Source organism: Ambystoma mexicanum, chromosome 1p (genome assembly GCF_040938575.1).
Source record: "Ambystoma mexicanum isolate Mex_15411 chromosome 1p, UKY_AmexF1_1, whole genome shotgun sequence".
Classification (NCBI taxonomy): domain Eukaryota; kingdom Metazoa; phylum Chordata; class Amphibia; order Caudata; family Ambystomatidae; genus Ambystoma; species Ambystoma mexicanum.
Window position 1 is genome coordinate 431,172,095 of NC_090921.1, and position 16,882 is coordinate 431,188,976.

Below are 16,882 nucleotides of genomic sequence, written 5' to 3' on the forward strand. Positions count from 1 at the left end.
TCCCTTCTAATACTTCCAGTTTGAAAAAGTACACCCCAGTTGGCAGTCTCAGCAGACCAGAGAGGTCAAGTAGTGAATGAGTGGAAAATTATAGACTACATTCTCACAAACAGCGGTGATGCACATGCACACTAGCAAACATTGGAGCACTTTAGTTGCCAAGGCTTCAAATAGACCGCCTTTCTCTTGAGCAGAATATGTTCAGACTCCATTTACAAAGGCTGCTAGGGGCATTCATGATTCCTAACTCATTCAATGCATGTATTCACGAATGGTTGCTGAGACCGGCACCTGCTTTCCCTGGATCGAATGCCCAAACTGCACCCCTACTCCCTCATCCTGAACTTTCCCTGATCTCTAGCTAGAAAATGTACCAAATGATAGTCTTGAAACATATGTAATATTTAAATATATACCTGTATTTATTTATTTATTCATTTGTTAAGTGCACTAAACCCGTGGGCATCAAGGCGCAGCTTGCAGAGAAAATAACAGACAATTGTAAGAGCGATACTAAACAGTGTTACAGAGAAGTAACAGGGTTGCTTGGCTAATGGCAAGGTGTCAAGGTACACTACGTGAAGAGCCACGTTTAAAATTATTTACGGAAGATCCAGTATGATTGTTCCGCTCACAGAGTTGGGGGTAAAGAATTCCACAGTTTGGCTGCAATTACTCGGAAGCTCGATCCACCCGCTCTTGCTGGGCTGAAATTGGGCTGGATGAGCCTGTTTGCTTAGGCCGTTCTGGTCAGTCTTGTAGACAGGACTCTCATGGATTTCTAAGCGAGATACAGGGGCAGTCTTTGGGAGGCACCTATAGGTGATTGGCAGAGTTTTTAACATAATTCTTTCATGTATCGAGAGCCAGTGGGCCTTTCTTCTTGCAGTGGTAATGTGCTCTCGTTTAGGAATGTTTCATGCAGAATGAAGAACGTTGTTTTGGATCACTTGCAATTTGTGAATATCTTTCTTGGAAGTGCCGGCAAAAAAAGGCATTGCAGTAGTTAAGTATTGTGCCTATGACGTATTGGGCAATGGTCATTAGCTGTCAGCTGACAGGAAGGGTCTGAAGGCGTCAATAGGTTTGGTGATGTGCACTGCCGAAAAGGAGATAGCATTGGCTAGGCCTGAGAGAGAGAGGGAGGCATCTATGTAGACACCGAGGAATTTTTACAGAGACATTGATAAAGATACCGCTGATGGTGAAGGATGCATATTGCTGGCCAAGGTTGTTGAAAACAGTTGGCAGGCCGACAATGAGTAAGTCGATTTTGTCATCGTTTAGACAGAGAAGGTTTGTGGCCGACCACATTTGTATGGTGTGGTAGATAGAGTTTAGCTTCTATGAGTCTTGTGGGTAGTTGCCGGAGAGGGGAAGGTGGATCTGGGTATCATCAGCGTATTAGGTGCAGGAGATATCCATAGAGTCTAGGAGGGCAAAGAGTAGTTTTGTGAACATGTTTTAAAGTGTAGGGGAGACGCACAAGCCTTGGGGGCAAAGACTCGGGTTGTTCTATCTTTCAAAAATAAAGCAACCCAATTGGATGACTATGGTGAGAAATTAGCTGCCGAGGTCAGGTGTGGACAGAGAATTTTGTGATCCACTAAGTCAAATGCTGCCGAGAGTTCCAGTAGTAATAGGGTGGTTGATTTCCCTGTGTCCTTAATTTCATTTAGCTGGTTCTTTAAATCAAGCAAAGCAGATTCCGTCCCGTGTCCTGGGTGAATCCCTGATTGCTGCATCCTTAGTATGTGATTAGACTCCAAGTAATGCTGAATTTGGATATAAGCTTCACTTTACAGGATGGCTTGCAATGCACCTTATTGTCCAATTCCTCCCTAGTACACCTGGTTATTGTGTCTGTCACTACATCTCATTTACCACTGTAAGGCACTCACCCGTGGTATTGCCCTCATCCATACATCTCATCTATCATTGTAAGGTACTCATCTGTGTTATTGTCATCACCCATACGTTCTCACGTACAGGGTTTCCTGCAAAGCTCTCCCCCAGTGACTATATATATATATACATATATATATATATATATGTACACATAATAGTGCAGTGGTCGATGCACTATAGGTAAATTGAGTTCCAAAGGAAACTCGAAAAATGAATTGCTAATAACATTGACTCGTATAACAGATATGGCTGAAATTTTGCAAATAAAATTGTCCTCACAGGCTCCCCCAAAACTGGACATTTTGGGAAAGATCTATTGAAAAATAAAGAGTTATTAAGAAAGTAAAAAACACTGTTTCAGCCTAGTCGCCATTCATTTTCCCATAGGGAATAAATCCAATTATTGCTCAAGCACACAACCAAAACTGCTTTTCGCAAATCGGACCAGCTATGAAACAACTTGTACACGATTTCTGGGAAAGTGCTTGCATTATTGCATCCAGTAGTTTTTATAATTTTTGACGGAGGAGGGAGTGTCCCCTTCTCCCAAAAATATAGCTATATCTCCCATGGTGCTTTGCAGAAGAGAGTCTGAGAGGCATTTCATAAATGAAAAAGCAGCTTTTCCCCAAAAATTCGATTTCCAATAGCTTTTGGCTCACCAGATGGATTTGGATGATAATTTGAAAATAGGAAGTTCATCAAGGCCCACCCCAAACAGCATATTTTGGGAACAAAACATTATTAAATGAAAAGGTTATTAAGAAAACAAAACACCACAGTTTGACAGTTTACAGCCCGTTCATTTTCCCATAGAGAAAAAGTGCAGTTGTTGAACAGCCGTAGCATGAAAACCACTTGGCAGATTTGGACCAAATAAGAATCAATGTCGGCACAGAGCATTGACTTAATTTCCTCAACGGGTTTGGGGTAATTCCATCCAGTATTTATTAAAATATTTGACAGAGAACAGGGTGCCCCCTGTACCTTAAAATATTTATATCGGTCTTGGTGCTTTGCAGCAGAGATGTTGAGAGAGGCTAATAACTTTTTACTTTCTGGATGGATTTGGATGACATTTTCTGAACCAAAGAATTGTCAAGGCCCTCCCAAACTGGGAATTCTGGTAACAATTCATAAAAAAATAAAAAAGCCATTAAGAAAACATAAAAACACTGTTTTCAGCCTACTCACATTAATTTTCCCATAGCGAAAAGGTGCAGTTTTTTTAACAGCAGTAGCATGAAAACTGCTGGGCAGATTTGGACCAAATAAGAAACAAATCGGACACAAATGATTGACTTAATTTCCTTGACTGGTTTGGGAAAAACCCATCCAGTAGTTTTTTTAAATTTTTGACACAGGGGTAACCCACTGTTCCTTAAAACCTTTATATATATCAGTCTTGGCGGCTTGCAGCAGAGAGTGTGGGAGACTTTTCAGAAATGAAAAGACACCTTTTTTCCCCAATGCACGTCATTCCCACAATATTTACCAGGAGATGCTCACATGAAAGAACTCAAAACGCTATTTGGAGGAGGAAAAGGGATGCCATCAAACTTTGGAGTGAACTCCCTGACAGCCTTACAGGGTCTAATAATGTTCTTGACTTCAGAAAGAGACTCAAAACTCTTCTGTTTATGTCGTCACCCCTATGGGAAAACTGATTGTTTTGAACCATACCACTTATCTGGCCTGGCCATAGGCGCTAAATAAATACCAATAGCAATCACATCAGGCTAGAGGTTGGGAGTGGGAAAGACACAATGTGATGTTGGTGATTTGACGGTGGGTTGAGGAGCCAGTTATGGGTAGGATATATAATGGGTATGTCCCAATGTTTAAGGGGGATTGAGCTGTGTAGGGACCAGGAATAGAATATAAAAAAGGACAACAACTCAATTACCTCTTTCTCGGTCCACCTTGATAGCTGGGTAGAGGGATGTAAGGATGTATTAACTATTTATACACCCAAAGTTATATATGAAGAGAATTGCCACATTATTTACACATAGTTAAAACAAAATGTATTCATAAGATATTTGTAAAAAACTGAAATATTGGTTCTGAGTGCTTTCCACAAGGCACATCGTACACCAAAGTTAATAATACAGAAAAGTTCAATTCCTCAAAACTCAATAGTGTTATTGACTACAGTTAGTATGTGACATAGATTGGTTCATGACAAATACTTGCTTAGTTTTTATAACATTTCATTATGGGGGGGAACTGTGAATGTGAGAAAACATTGTTATAGTCTGTGTTCAAAAATAGACAAGGTGTTTTAAGATGTCTAAAGGGTGTCTACATATGTTTCGGCTAAAGATTCCACATTAACACCATCCCTGGTGTTCTGCTCTTCTAAGTTTAGCCCTCTTCAGGACAGTTCATTTCTTAACAGGATGACATGATGTTCAATATTTCCCCAATTGTTCAAAGTTTGCAGGATGCTGTGGGATAAATAAGAAAGTGTAGAAGATGTGTATTAGTGATTTATCTCTAAAACTTTTTTTAAAAAACATTAGTGGCATAATTCATATATTATGGGACTTCTATGCCCATGTGTGCATCCCACTAACCTTGTCGGTATCTTGTGGTTAGACTGGAGAGTGGTTTTGTGTGAAAGGGGATTTCTTCCTTCCTATAGGATTGCATGAAGCAATTGCCTCTGTATTTCTGCCTTCCACTCTTAAAGAGTTGGTGAGTTTGCAAGTAGGAGATGTCTTCCTTCCTTTTTGCAGTTCACTTAGTGCCGCTGCTGCTAAAGTCCTGTTTATAAGTGACAAACCATAGGTTTCTGTCACTCATTTTTCTTACTTAAGTGTTGCATTGACATTGCTATTTGTAATGCACTGACCTGATTGCTTAGGTATCCTTAGTTATACTGCAACGCTGTATGTCAGTCCGTTGCAAGGAATGGATTCCGTCTAACTTGGACGCATGGTCACATTTTCTGCAGATTTCTTTTTACATGACTGTTGGGGAAAGAGGAGCGCAATGTGAAGTTTTGTTTATAAGTGAGACTGATGTCGTACCAGCATTTGTTTTCTTAATTTAGTGCATTTTCCTAATATGCTTAGGCTTTCCTTTGTGATTACATTTGGCTGTGCTGTTGGTACTTACAGGAAGTCTGCGCATACATTTTTCCCTTTCTTCTTGTTTCTTACGTGGTGCTGCTTGCATAGATGAAAGCTTCCGCTATCTCGCTTCTTCGTTCGCGTTAGTGCTGTGTCCTCGAAATGCGCAAATGTTTTCCTGTTTGATTCACGATGCCAATGACGTCGGGTAAGGTCTTCGTTTTCTGGCTTGTTCCTGCTATGATTAGTCTCCGCCTTCCACTTGCGTTTGAGTCATGCAGTCGAGCACTAGACTGACTCCCTCCATCTTGGCTATACTAATTATCCTGCCATGTTGGAGGGATGAATCTTTTGTTTAGACACGGATTCCTGTGTCTTTAGTTTTGTGTAATGAAATGATGGATGGTTCGGACAAATGGTGCTAGTGTGGCAAACTATTCATTTTTTGTTGCCTATACGAGGACCTGTATATAATTCCGATATCCATTGCGTCTCTTCGGTACAAATTTTAGATACTTGATGTTTCCATATACATTTAAAATAGGCGTGTTACTTGAGAGAAGAAAAGAGATGTATCTCATAGGGTCCTCAAATTAGGGCACACAGATGCTGGCTTCAGTGGATGTTTCATATTAAGATCTTTCATTCGCAGTTGTGTTATTTATACATAAGTGAAATGGCAAGTTGGCATTTTCAGAAAAATATTCCCCATTCGACGCCCCGAATTTAAACCGTTTTTAATGGTATCCAGATCATAAATCAATTTTTGCTCGCATTTGCGAAGTGCCATGTCTCTATTGCCGCCTCTTTTGGAAGTCTGTACTTGCTGAATAATGAACCAAAACATTTTGTTTGGTTTATGTTTCAGATGCGTGTAGTGTGCCACCAATGGTTTATTGGGAGTAAGATTCCTTATGCTTGATCTGTGCTTGCCAATACGTTGTTTAATTTGTCTTTTTGTTTTTCCGATATATAAGAGTTGGCAAGGGCATTCGATGGCATATACAACTGATTGGGACGAGCAATTTGTGAATGTTTTTAGCTCCCAGTTTCTCCCGTTTAGAGTTAAGCTGTTCAAATTTTTCGTAAGAGGGCAGACAGAGCAGTTGCCGCATTTAAAATGTCCGGTCACTGGTGATAATTCCCATAATGTTCTTTGTGAGTCTCTATTTTGAGTTTCTTTAGCATGGGTATGGACTAGACTACCTTTGAGGTTTTTTTTGTCTCTTAAAGGCGAACCTCGGTGGTGCTGGATTAAAGTCTTCGGTTTTAATTATGTGCCAGTTTTTCATAATCAGCTTTCGGAGTCCGTGGCTGATTGGGATGAAGGTTGTAACACATGTTATTTTTTCAGTAGTTGTTTTGCCTGGTGGATTTAGGCTTGTGTCACAGTTTATGTTTTTGGCCCTCTTGTATGCCACATGTATTTGTTTCTTTGGATAGCCTCTTGCTTTTAGACATTGTTTTTAGATGTTTCCCGTGGATCTTGTAGTCCTCCGAAAGGGTACAATTTCGTTTGACCCGAGAAATTGGCCTATAGGGAGGTTGGCTTTTAGGCTGGCTAGATGATAGCTTTTGTACTCTAAGAGGGTGTTTTTATCTGTGGTCTTTCTAAAGTGTTTAGTAGTAAGTGTTCCATCTCCTCGAGTTTCTATTGCCAGATCTAGAAAAGGCATAGTTTTGGTGTTATAGTTAATTGTAAAGCTGATGTTGGAATTTTGTAGATTCAGCCATTGTTGGAATTCTAAGAGGTGATTGACTGAGCCTCTCCAAATCAGGAAACAGTCATCAATATACTGATGCTAAGCTCTGATATTGGTCTGGTATGGATTATTACTGTGATAAATGGAATTTCTTTCTACATGGTCCATGTATAAGTTTGCGATATCTGGGGCATAGGTGGCGCCCATACTTGTCCCGTGTTTTTGGTTGTAAAAGGAACCTTCAAATAGGAAGTAGTTTTCCATCAATGCCAATTTAGCACATTCCAAGAAGGAGGCAGTTGGAACTGTTTTGTTGCTGATGTTACGTTGGTTCAAGTAGTATTCCAAAACATGTAGGCATTCCAGTTGGGGGATACTGGTATATAAAGATACCATGTCTAAGGTTACTAAGATGTCACTGGGTTGAATATGGATAGTGTCTACAATTCTTATCATACTGGTGGTATCTTTGATGTATGATTTCATTGTAAGAACAAAAGGTCTCAAGAAGTCTACTTATATGGACAAAGGTTCAAGGATGGAGTCTATTGCTGAGACTATAGGCCTGCCAGGTGGTAGTGTGCTGTTTTTATGTACTTTTGGCATCAAGTAAATTGCTGGCATGGTGGGATTGGTTTTGATCAAAAACATCTTCTCATCGTGGTCAATCCACCCTTCTTCATGGGCATGGGTCATTAGGCTGGATATCTTTTCCTTTAATTGTGGTGTGGGGTTGCCTGGTAGATGCTGGCAGAATTTGTTGTTCGTCAATTGTAAAAATACTTCTTTGTTATATGCATCTTTGTTCCACAGCACAATACCCCAACCCTTGTCAGCTGGTTTTATTACAAACATGTCATTGTTTTGCAGATTTTTCATGGCTTGACGTTCGATTTCGGATAAATTATCCTTTGAGGCATTTTTTGTAGTTAACAGTTTCCTGGTTTCTTCAATTATTTTATTTTCAAAAGCCACTATTGCAGGGCTTATCATTGCTGTCATCGGGCAGAATGAAGATGGTAATTTTAACCCTGTCGTGCTTTTTCAGTCGTAGGTGGAAGACGGAAAAAATATTTTAAGCGGATTGATCTAAAAATAATTTGAAGTTCAATTTCTATCTTAAAATGTTCTGCTTTTGTAACAGGCACAAAGCTGAGTCCTCGGCTCAGTACCGCAATGAATCCTTCTGTGAGGACATGCATTGAGAGGTTGAAAATTGGTATCACCAGTTCTGGACCGGGCCGTTCCAATTCCGCGTCTGCATTCGTGGTGGACCTTGTGATCTGTTGCGGCCTCCTCGGCCCGCTCCCTTGAAAAAAACACTGTTTTTGATTTTTCCCACCACGTGAAGTGTTGGTGTTGGTACTATTATCCGAATCACTACTGGTGGTGCTGTTGGTGGTGTGGGAGAATGTTACATATTGTTTCCTCTGATATCCATTTATTCCTCTTTGTGGGCCTGATTTATTCTGGTTTCATAATAAGTCTCCACAAGGTATGGTTATGTCTTAGTTTCTTTATACATTTCTATGTCTTTTTTCAATTTCCAAATTTTTTTGTCAATAGTTATCTTCTTACATTTATTCATTTCTTCATCAATCTTTTCAAATTTTTGTTTAATGTCATTGATGACGAGGTCGGATTTGATTTTTTCTTCCAATATGTTTATCTCAGCTTGTTGTTCCTTGGCTTCTTCTTCTGCAATTTTAATTATTAAAATGAGCCATTGTCGCAAGCATTTGTTTCCGACTCCGCTAAATTTGCCTTTGAATTTCGCATTGTCTATGAAGACACAAGGTATATTTCTTACTTGCAAGCCTTCAGGGATGATTCCAGCCTTCAGGTATGCCAGCATTAGTTGGCCATGAGATTCCGTCCTTAGTAACTTCTTTTTCTTCTGCATGAGGATCTCAAAATCACTACCAGTTGTATTATTTGTTGGAGTGATTTCTTCGGCGATCATGACCGAAGGTTGATTAATCAATTTTTGGTAGTATTCGTCTGTAAATGAGACCATATTTACAGCTTCCATTTTTATTGGATGCTGTTTTTCCTTCTAGATATCAGTCTTGGTAAGGATGTGTCTGACGTGTGTCAGAGAAAAGTACCCAAAAACAACCGGGTTGTCCTATCGTAGGCTATATAATGGGTATGTCCCAATTTTTTGTTTAAGGGGGATTAGTTACCAGTTATGGGTAGAACATTTTTGGTTTATCAGGGGAAGACTTCGGGATTCTCACGAGATTACAGTGGTAATGTCCCAAGATGCGATTAGAATAATATGTGCATCACACACAGCGATGAGCAATAGGGGGTAATGGGATAGGGCTAGGGAGGACAAATACAATTGAGTGGAGTGAGGGGACCTTGAAAAAAGAAGGGGACACATGTTGAGTGCCTTTGAGGACGCTGAATGCTTTTTAATGCTGAGCAATATTACCCGTTATCGCAGGAATTGGTGAACCGCTACTCTACCGCAGATATTTTTGTTATTGAAAATGATTACTGTGAAATTATCACAGGAATAAGGAGTTAATAAATGGTTTAACAATTGCAGTGCATGCATCTACTGGGCTGAGGGCAATGGTTGCTTGGTAACAAAGTAATGGTTTGACATGGCCAGAGGACATGGCTAGTGGGCCCAAAAGAAAGATATTGGTGCAACACTCACAGAGGCCACAGCCGAAAGCCGCAGCTAGTGAAGACTCAAGAAAATATGCAGCATGTTCGGCCATGTCCACTTGCCATGGCTGACGGCCAATGCTAGTGGGCCCAAAAGAAAACTATTGGTAGAACATATGCAGTGGCGACGGGCAAAAGCCATGGCTAGTGGACCCTGAGAAAACTAAGGCACAGCAAAATCCTTGAAATACAGTAAAAATAAATGTTTTAAAAGAACGTTAATGTGACTAGATTTAATGCAACAAAACCCCTGAAGTCCAGCCCTCACATTTCAAGCAAGTGCACCTCGGAGAATAAAAATGTGTCCCACTAACCAAACAGTGATAGGGGTTAATGACGAGCAGAGGGCCAGGGAAGAAAAATGCAATTAAGGGGAGTGGAGTGACGTAAGGAAAGAGCAGGTGGCACTTGGTGCGTGCTTTTGAGGGCAGGGAACAGTTTGGGGTTTTCATGCATTATCAGGGGAATTAAGGAAACCTCAGGGGCATGGGTAGTTCAATGGCACTGTATGTGTAGTTCATTGCCTTTATCGGGGGAATATTGTGGGAATCCTGTGGGAATGGGGAGAGAGTGAAAAAAATAAGTAATTTTACACCTGCAGTGATCACATCTCCTAGGCAGAGAGTTATGGATCTCTGTGCCCAAGGACTTGGCCAAAGCATGAAGGAATGGGGTAGTGTCAGCCATAGCATGTGCAAACTTACTGAAGGCTCGTATGTTTTAGACATAGTGAAGTGTGTGTCCATCTCCACTAAGCCTGCTGACCACCATGCCCACCCAATCCCAAACCTGGGACAGGCAACGCAGCAGGTCACCCGCTGGTCAAGTGCATCTGGAAAATTATTCAGGCTGTTGTTCACATCCTCAGCATTGTGCTTCTAGAAGGCCAATTAGTCATGTCATGTTTTGGCCCTTTGGCCTGTGAAGGCTGGAGTGAAAAGGATGCTGCTGTAGAAAAGTCTTTTTTAAATCGGGGTGGGGGCCAGAAAACCAAACAGGTTATGAAAGAAAACCTGATCGTGAATTTAAGTGTGTCACACAATACCACGAGTGTTGGGGGAATGGGTGAGGGCTAGGGAGGGAAAAAGGAGTTGAGGGGGTGGAGGGTGCATGCCAAAGGGAGGGGTGCCTTGGTGAATGCCTGGGAGGGCAGGGAAGAATTTATTTTTTCAGCATTTCTATGGAAAACTGTGGTTATTTATGGGTGGCGGGTGCCTACAGATAGCCACAAGTACTTGCAGTGCGTTAACAAGATAACCACAGTTATGGGAAAAGTATTATGAGAAATAGGGTTACAAAAATTGCATTAATGCACAAAAAATGATTTTTACAGCTATAGTGAGGGCGAGGTTGCAAAGTAGACATGGCCGGAGGCCGTGGCCACTGGCCATGTGGCCCGGTAGTGTTTTAAATTATACAGTGGGCAAAGCCGAAGGTCGTACTCACTGGAAAGCTCCAAAGGCCCTGTCTCGTGGTCCAAAAGACATGTATAGTGGCCAAGGATAAAGTGTGTGGCTGCTTAGTGGGTCCAAAAGAAACATTTTGGGAGAACATTTCTTTTTATTGTTTGCTTGTTAGGCGCTTATACAATAAGAATAAGAAAATACTTTTCAAACCGCCCACAGGGCAATGGAGGGAGCAGGAGTAGGGAACACATTAAAGTGCATTTAAAAACACAATATATAAGACCAGTCGGGGGAAGAGGAAAACAGGACGAACCTACTATGCCTTGTCAGTATTCAGAATGTGAAAGTGGAGCAAGGAAGAAGGCACGGGGGTCAGTGCTGTGTAGTGTGAGCTCTTGGGTGAGCCACAGATTAAGTGCTCGGAATGTTGAGTGCTACACGGCCTTGAGCCGCGAGGGGTGTAAGTGCGAGCCACCTGGGCGGAGGGTGTAAGTGAAAGTGCAGATAGACAGGAGCTGGGCCAATCGGGTGCGGTAGGTCAGGGCCCCAAAGATGCATAAGGGTCCAGGATACCAATCACAGCAACTGTGGGAATAGGAATGCGGAGAAGAAGGGAAGGAGGAGGTAAAGAGAAGAGTCTTACGGAGCTTCCGGAATTTAAGAAGATCCTGCTCAAGGCGCAGAGGGAGGGGTAGGCATGTACAGTGGACATGGCCAAAGTTCGTGGCAACTGGCCGTGACTGAAGGCCATGGCCCATAAGAAAACCATGGTACATAAAAACCCTTGAAATTCACTTAAAAAACATAGCTAAAGTGCAATTAAGTTGACCAGATTTAACACAACAAAACCCTTGAAATTCAACAAATGTGGGAAGTCATGACCAGCTTAACTCTGTGCGCTCCTGTTGATGTCTCCCAAAATGCTATATCCCGCCATAATGCCACTTGGTATGTGATTGTATATCCCTTCTCTTACAATATGCATGTGCTCATGGGCTTTGCAACTGTGAACACGCTGAGTTAAACTGGTCATGACTTCCCACATCTGCTGAATTTCCAGGGTTTCATTGCTTTACATCTGTAAAACTTGGTTTTTCACTGTGAATTTCAAATATATATATATATATATATATATATATATATATATATATATATATATATATATATATATATATATACTAGCTGATATACCCGGCGCTACCCAGGTTATTATTGGATGAGAACAACATGGAGATTCTTGAGCAGCATGATGGGGGACATGATGGCGATGGTCCTAACAACTATAGACCTAAAGTTCAATATTACATAAGTACATGCACTTGCCCATTCTCAATGTCACTGGGCCTAGTAAGATCGTTGTTTTGTTCTTCTCTGTTCCCCTCCCTTGCCTTGTCGCGCTCTAAAACACTTGTGTACGAGCACAATATATACATATCATATCAAATCATACATGTTCTTTGAAAGGCTTGTTTAGAAACAACAATTTTTGTTTCCATTCCTGGTGAACATGGTTTATGGCTTTGTTGGCCAGCACCATCTTGCAAAAATCAACTGGAAAAGTGATTTTACCTGATGGGGCAAACATTTTTGTTTCCCTTCCAGGTGAACATGGTTTACGGCATTGTAAGGCTTGTTTAGAAAAAAACGTTTGTTTCCTTTCCCGGTGAACATGGTTTATGGTTTCGTCGGCAGGCACCATCTTGCAAAAATCCTCTGGAAGAGTAATTGTACCTGATGCAGCAAACATTTTGAAATTTCTGTAATGCTACCTGCCTTCACCTTCGCCTCTCAGGCCCATTCACTCTCATACATTTTTTGTTTCCCTTCCCGGTGAACATGGTTTACAGCTTCGTCGGCAGACCACAAGCCCACACATACATTCTGACTTTTGCTGAAATCTGGGGAAAGGCGTGGGGTGTCCAAACATCATGTAGCCAGTAATGTTCAGAGGATCCTAATAGATAACTATGTGAAATTTGGTACAGATTGGTGAAACAGTGTGGATTGTATAAGGAACAAAGCTTCAGCAAGCCACAAACCCAGAAACCGATGCAGACAATCAGAGGATGGGGAAATGAAGATCCGAGCAGCACAAGACAGAAATACCTCTGTGCTAACCGTGCTAAGCAGCCAGACCATTACGACATCCAAAATGCCTGCTTGCACCTGCTCCCAGACTTGGAAGACCATGTTTAACAGCAATGAATAAGGAAGGGAACCATGTGCTAAAATGGCCAACGCCATGGCACACATAACCCTGTGCCCCAGGCTGCCTTCCTTCATCATTTGCCATTGGCCCCCTCAGCCTTCCAATGGACTTAGGAAGGAGCGCCGGCTGGCGAAGCCCGTCCCCTATAAAGGCCCACTCACAAAGCTGCTTCCTGTCTAGCCCTGTTGGCCATTCAACGATCCAGCACCCACGGCACCATCTCCAACGGCTGAGTGCAGAGTATCAGAGGATGGGGAAATGAAGATCCAAGCAGCACATGACGGAAATACCTCTGTGCTAACTGTGCTAAGCAGCCCGGCCATTACGACATCCAAAAGGCCTGCTTGCGCCTTCTCCCAGACTTGGAAGACCACGTTTAACAGCAAGGAATCAGGAAGGGAACCATGTGCTAAAATGGCCAATGCCGCGGCACACATAACCCTGTGCCCCAGGCTGCCTTCCTTCATCATTTGCCATTGGCCCCCTCAGCCTTCCAGTGGACTTAGGAAGGAGCGCCGGCTGGCGAAGCCCGCCCCCTCTAATGGTCCACTCACAAAGCTGCTTCCTGTCTAGCACTGTTGGCCATTCAACGATCCAGCACCCACGGCACCATCCCCAACGGCTGAGTGCAGAGTATCAGAGGATGGGGAAATGAAGATCCAAGCAGCACATGACGGAAATACCTCTGTGCTAACTGTGCTAAGCAGCCCGGCCATTACGACATCCAAAATGCCTGCTTGCACCTGCTCCCAGACTTGGAAGACCACGTTTAACAGCAAGGAATCAGGAAGGGAACCATGTGCTAAAATGGCCAATGCCGCGGCACACACAACCCTGTGCACCAGGCTGCCTTCCTTCATCATTTGCCATTGGCCTCCTCAACCTTCAAGTGGATTTAGGAAGGAGGGCCGGCAGGCGAAGCCGGCCCCCTACATAGGCCCACTCACAAAGCTGCTTCCTGTCTGGCCATGGGAGGCCGGAGCACACTCCCCAGAATGCTGCCCACAGTATCTCTGTAACCACATGCTATCAACAGCGCACTGCATCACGACTCCAAGGAAAAATAACCGATTGATCCACTTACACACTGCTCCGGCATGCACCCAGCTTTCCAGCATACAACAAAACCAACATTTAGCATTCAGAACAGTAAGTGCCTTGCCCTTAAAACGTACCAGTATCCCGCCCACTCAAGCAGCATCTCAGGCCGATGCACTCGCACCATAGCCTCACACAACGCAGCCACCTCATAGCCCTTCCCTCCCAACGCCACTCAGCCTGGACGGCACTCTGCAACTCTGCTCCATTCTTGCGAGCCCTTTACCACCACGTCGCTCGAGCAGATCCCACCTGCCCCATACGAGCATGATGCCACCAGCAAACTTGCACCACACGAGTGCTAACAATACTTGCGCCATCACAATGCCATTGCAAACTCACCTCTCATCAACAGCCATGCTAACAATCCATGTCCACCTAACAATGACAATATGAACAAGCTTTCAACCACCCAGGATTCATGTGTTGAATACACCAACATCATCGAGTCACGCACCTCTGATAACCCCAATATTGTATATATTGCCACTGATAACACAATAATGGCTCTGTATAAGCCCCTCGTTTGGCCCTACGATTCGCGCAGTTTCAATGCTGCCACTGAATCTTGTGCTTATAATGCTCCTGGCACTATGAACTCCACTCTGAATGTGCCCCGCACCATGTGCCTTGATTTCTGTAGCTTAAATTATACTAATGATCCGTGTGCCCAGGATGCAAATGCCACAATGTATGCCACTCCGAATGAGCCCCACACCATGTGCCTTGATTCTCCTAGCTTAAATGATTCTGATGATTCGTGTGGCGTAACACAACATTTGGGGGCCCCCCTGCGAGCCATGCTGAGGGGGCCCCCCCAGTTCGGCAATAAATCATGGATCGCGCCACACTCGGGGCAGGCCTAGATTAAAATGCTTGTGCAATATGCACGAGCGTGCTGTTTCAAGGGTACACTGCACACCGTACTAGGAGCTGCATATATATATATATATATATATATATATATATATATATATATATATATATATATATATATATATATATATATATATATATATATATATATATATATATATATATATATATATATATATATATATATATATATATATATATATATATATATATATATATATATATATATGTGTTTTAATGCATTATACAGCACACAGCACACTTTCGGAGAAATATTGTTTTGTAGGGTAACACCAGTCCAAAAATCCAATACATGCAAGTCACCAACAGTGCACAGGAACATTTATGCTTTCATTCATTGAATGCTTTGCTATTAAAAATGCCATGCCACAATGAAAACATTTTCAACTGGCTGTATAATGTAGACCATTCTAGACACGTAATAACATATTACAGTAAAGCATGCCAGGCCACATTTAGACATACCTAAACTGGTTACACCAAAATGGCAGTCAAAGCAATAACACTTATCATGGTTGTTTTAGCACAGATGCCCAGTAAAATATACAATGCCACAGTAAGAAACAGCGTGATTGTCAGCAACCAAATGCCAGTCTGGCTTGGTAATTACACGTAGCAGAACTGCTTTATCAGAGATGCCCAGTTAAAGAACGTCAGGCCAAACTAAGAAATGACTAGACTAGCTGCCCCAAAATGCCTCTCTAGCCACTAATACCACATATCATGCCTGCTTAGCCTGGAGATGGATTGCCATTACGATTTATCCCACAATCCCTGCCCCCCACACGTCCCCTCTCCCTCCAACCCCCTGCTTAACCCCCAAAATCAGCACATCGGCACAGAATGATCTCCACAACCCTCTTCCTTGTCCCAGTGCTGACATATGAGGCACCGTCCCTCATAGGTAAGTACACTGGTGTAACTGGGACCCCCACAACCCTGCGATGTGTGGGACCCCAGACATGTCCTGGGAGGGGCCCCTCATATGAAAGAAAATCTTTTTATTTTACAATTCTTTTTTTTTAAACAGAAAAAAAAGTTTCTTTTTGGAGTACTCTGCCTTCATAAAGATTTTCTTTACAGAAATAATTTCTTTATGAAGGCAGAGTGACAAAAAAAGATTCTATTTATTCATGAAGTCATGGGGACGGGAGTCCTATGACTTCAAAAAGAAAAGGGCATCATTACGAGGTTGCCAGTAACCCGCTGATGTGACCGGCCGTTTGCCACCGACCTCGTAACACCATTATGAGGTTGGTAAAGTACGGAAAAGTCTGATGCAGAAGCATTCACCCTTTTATTATATAACTTTGGAAAATTACAAATATTGCACCTCTGTGGTGTATGCTGCAGCCAATACCTACATATCTGTATGAGTAGGATCAGTACTAGAAAGAACACTGCAATGGAATGTTCTTTAGAACACTACATTGCGTAATGAAGTATGTGGTTTATTACACATCTCCCGATAATCCCTGATACTTTTTTGCCAACATTACATTCACAACCCCTTGTATGAAAAGTACATGCACATGTTATGTCATCAGTGATGTCATCAATGATATTTATGATGGCATCTTTGATGTCCTGGGTGTTAGTCTTAGCAGTGCATGGTGGTGGCGCGAGTTATGGTTGCTTAGCGTACCATAACTGGCGAATTTCAGGGGGTTTTCGATTTTACTTGTAACCATAACGTCCTTTTAACAAAGTTATTTTACTGAATTTCATAGGTTTTGGGCCTCATCACGACCCTGGCGCTAAGTGAAAAACGATGGCGGTAAATGGTTACCGCCATCTTTTTCCGCCAGGTCCGATCATGACATGTGACCGTTAACTACGATGCCATTAGCGGCATCGTAGTCAACGCTGCCGCTAACTGCGACAAGGGTCCGCGCCCGCGCC

General features: G+C 42.4%; 1 protein-coding gene and 1 long non-coding RNA gene across 3 annotated transcripts in view; one reads left to right on the forward strand and one right to left on the reverse strand.

Annotated features, from left to right (window-relative positions):
• Positions 1 to 5,206, reverse strand: part of LOC138517881 (uncharacterized) — a 208,193-nt gene extending 202,987 nt beyond the window's left edge. Inside the window, exons 1-2 of one of the 2 annotated variants that reach the window (XR_011282770.1) lie at positions 5,032 to 5,206; positions 4,766 to 4,883 (exon numbers count right to left, since the gene is read on the reverse strand). This is a non-coding gene — a long non-coding RNA (uncharacterized lncRNA). The remainder of the gene's footprint in view (positions 1 to 4,765; positions 4,884 to 5,031) is intronic. The other variant, XR_011282769.1, reaches the window with a different exon arrangement.
• Positions 1 to 16,882, forward strand: part of MAST3 (microtubule associated serine/threonine kinase 3) — a 1,229,968-nt gene that overhangs the window by 315,603 nt on the left and 897,483 nt on the right. The gene's annotated exons all lie outside the window — the stretch shown is intronic.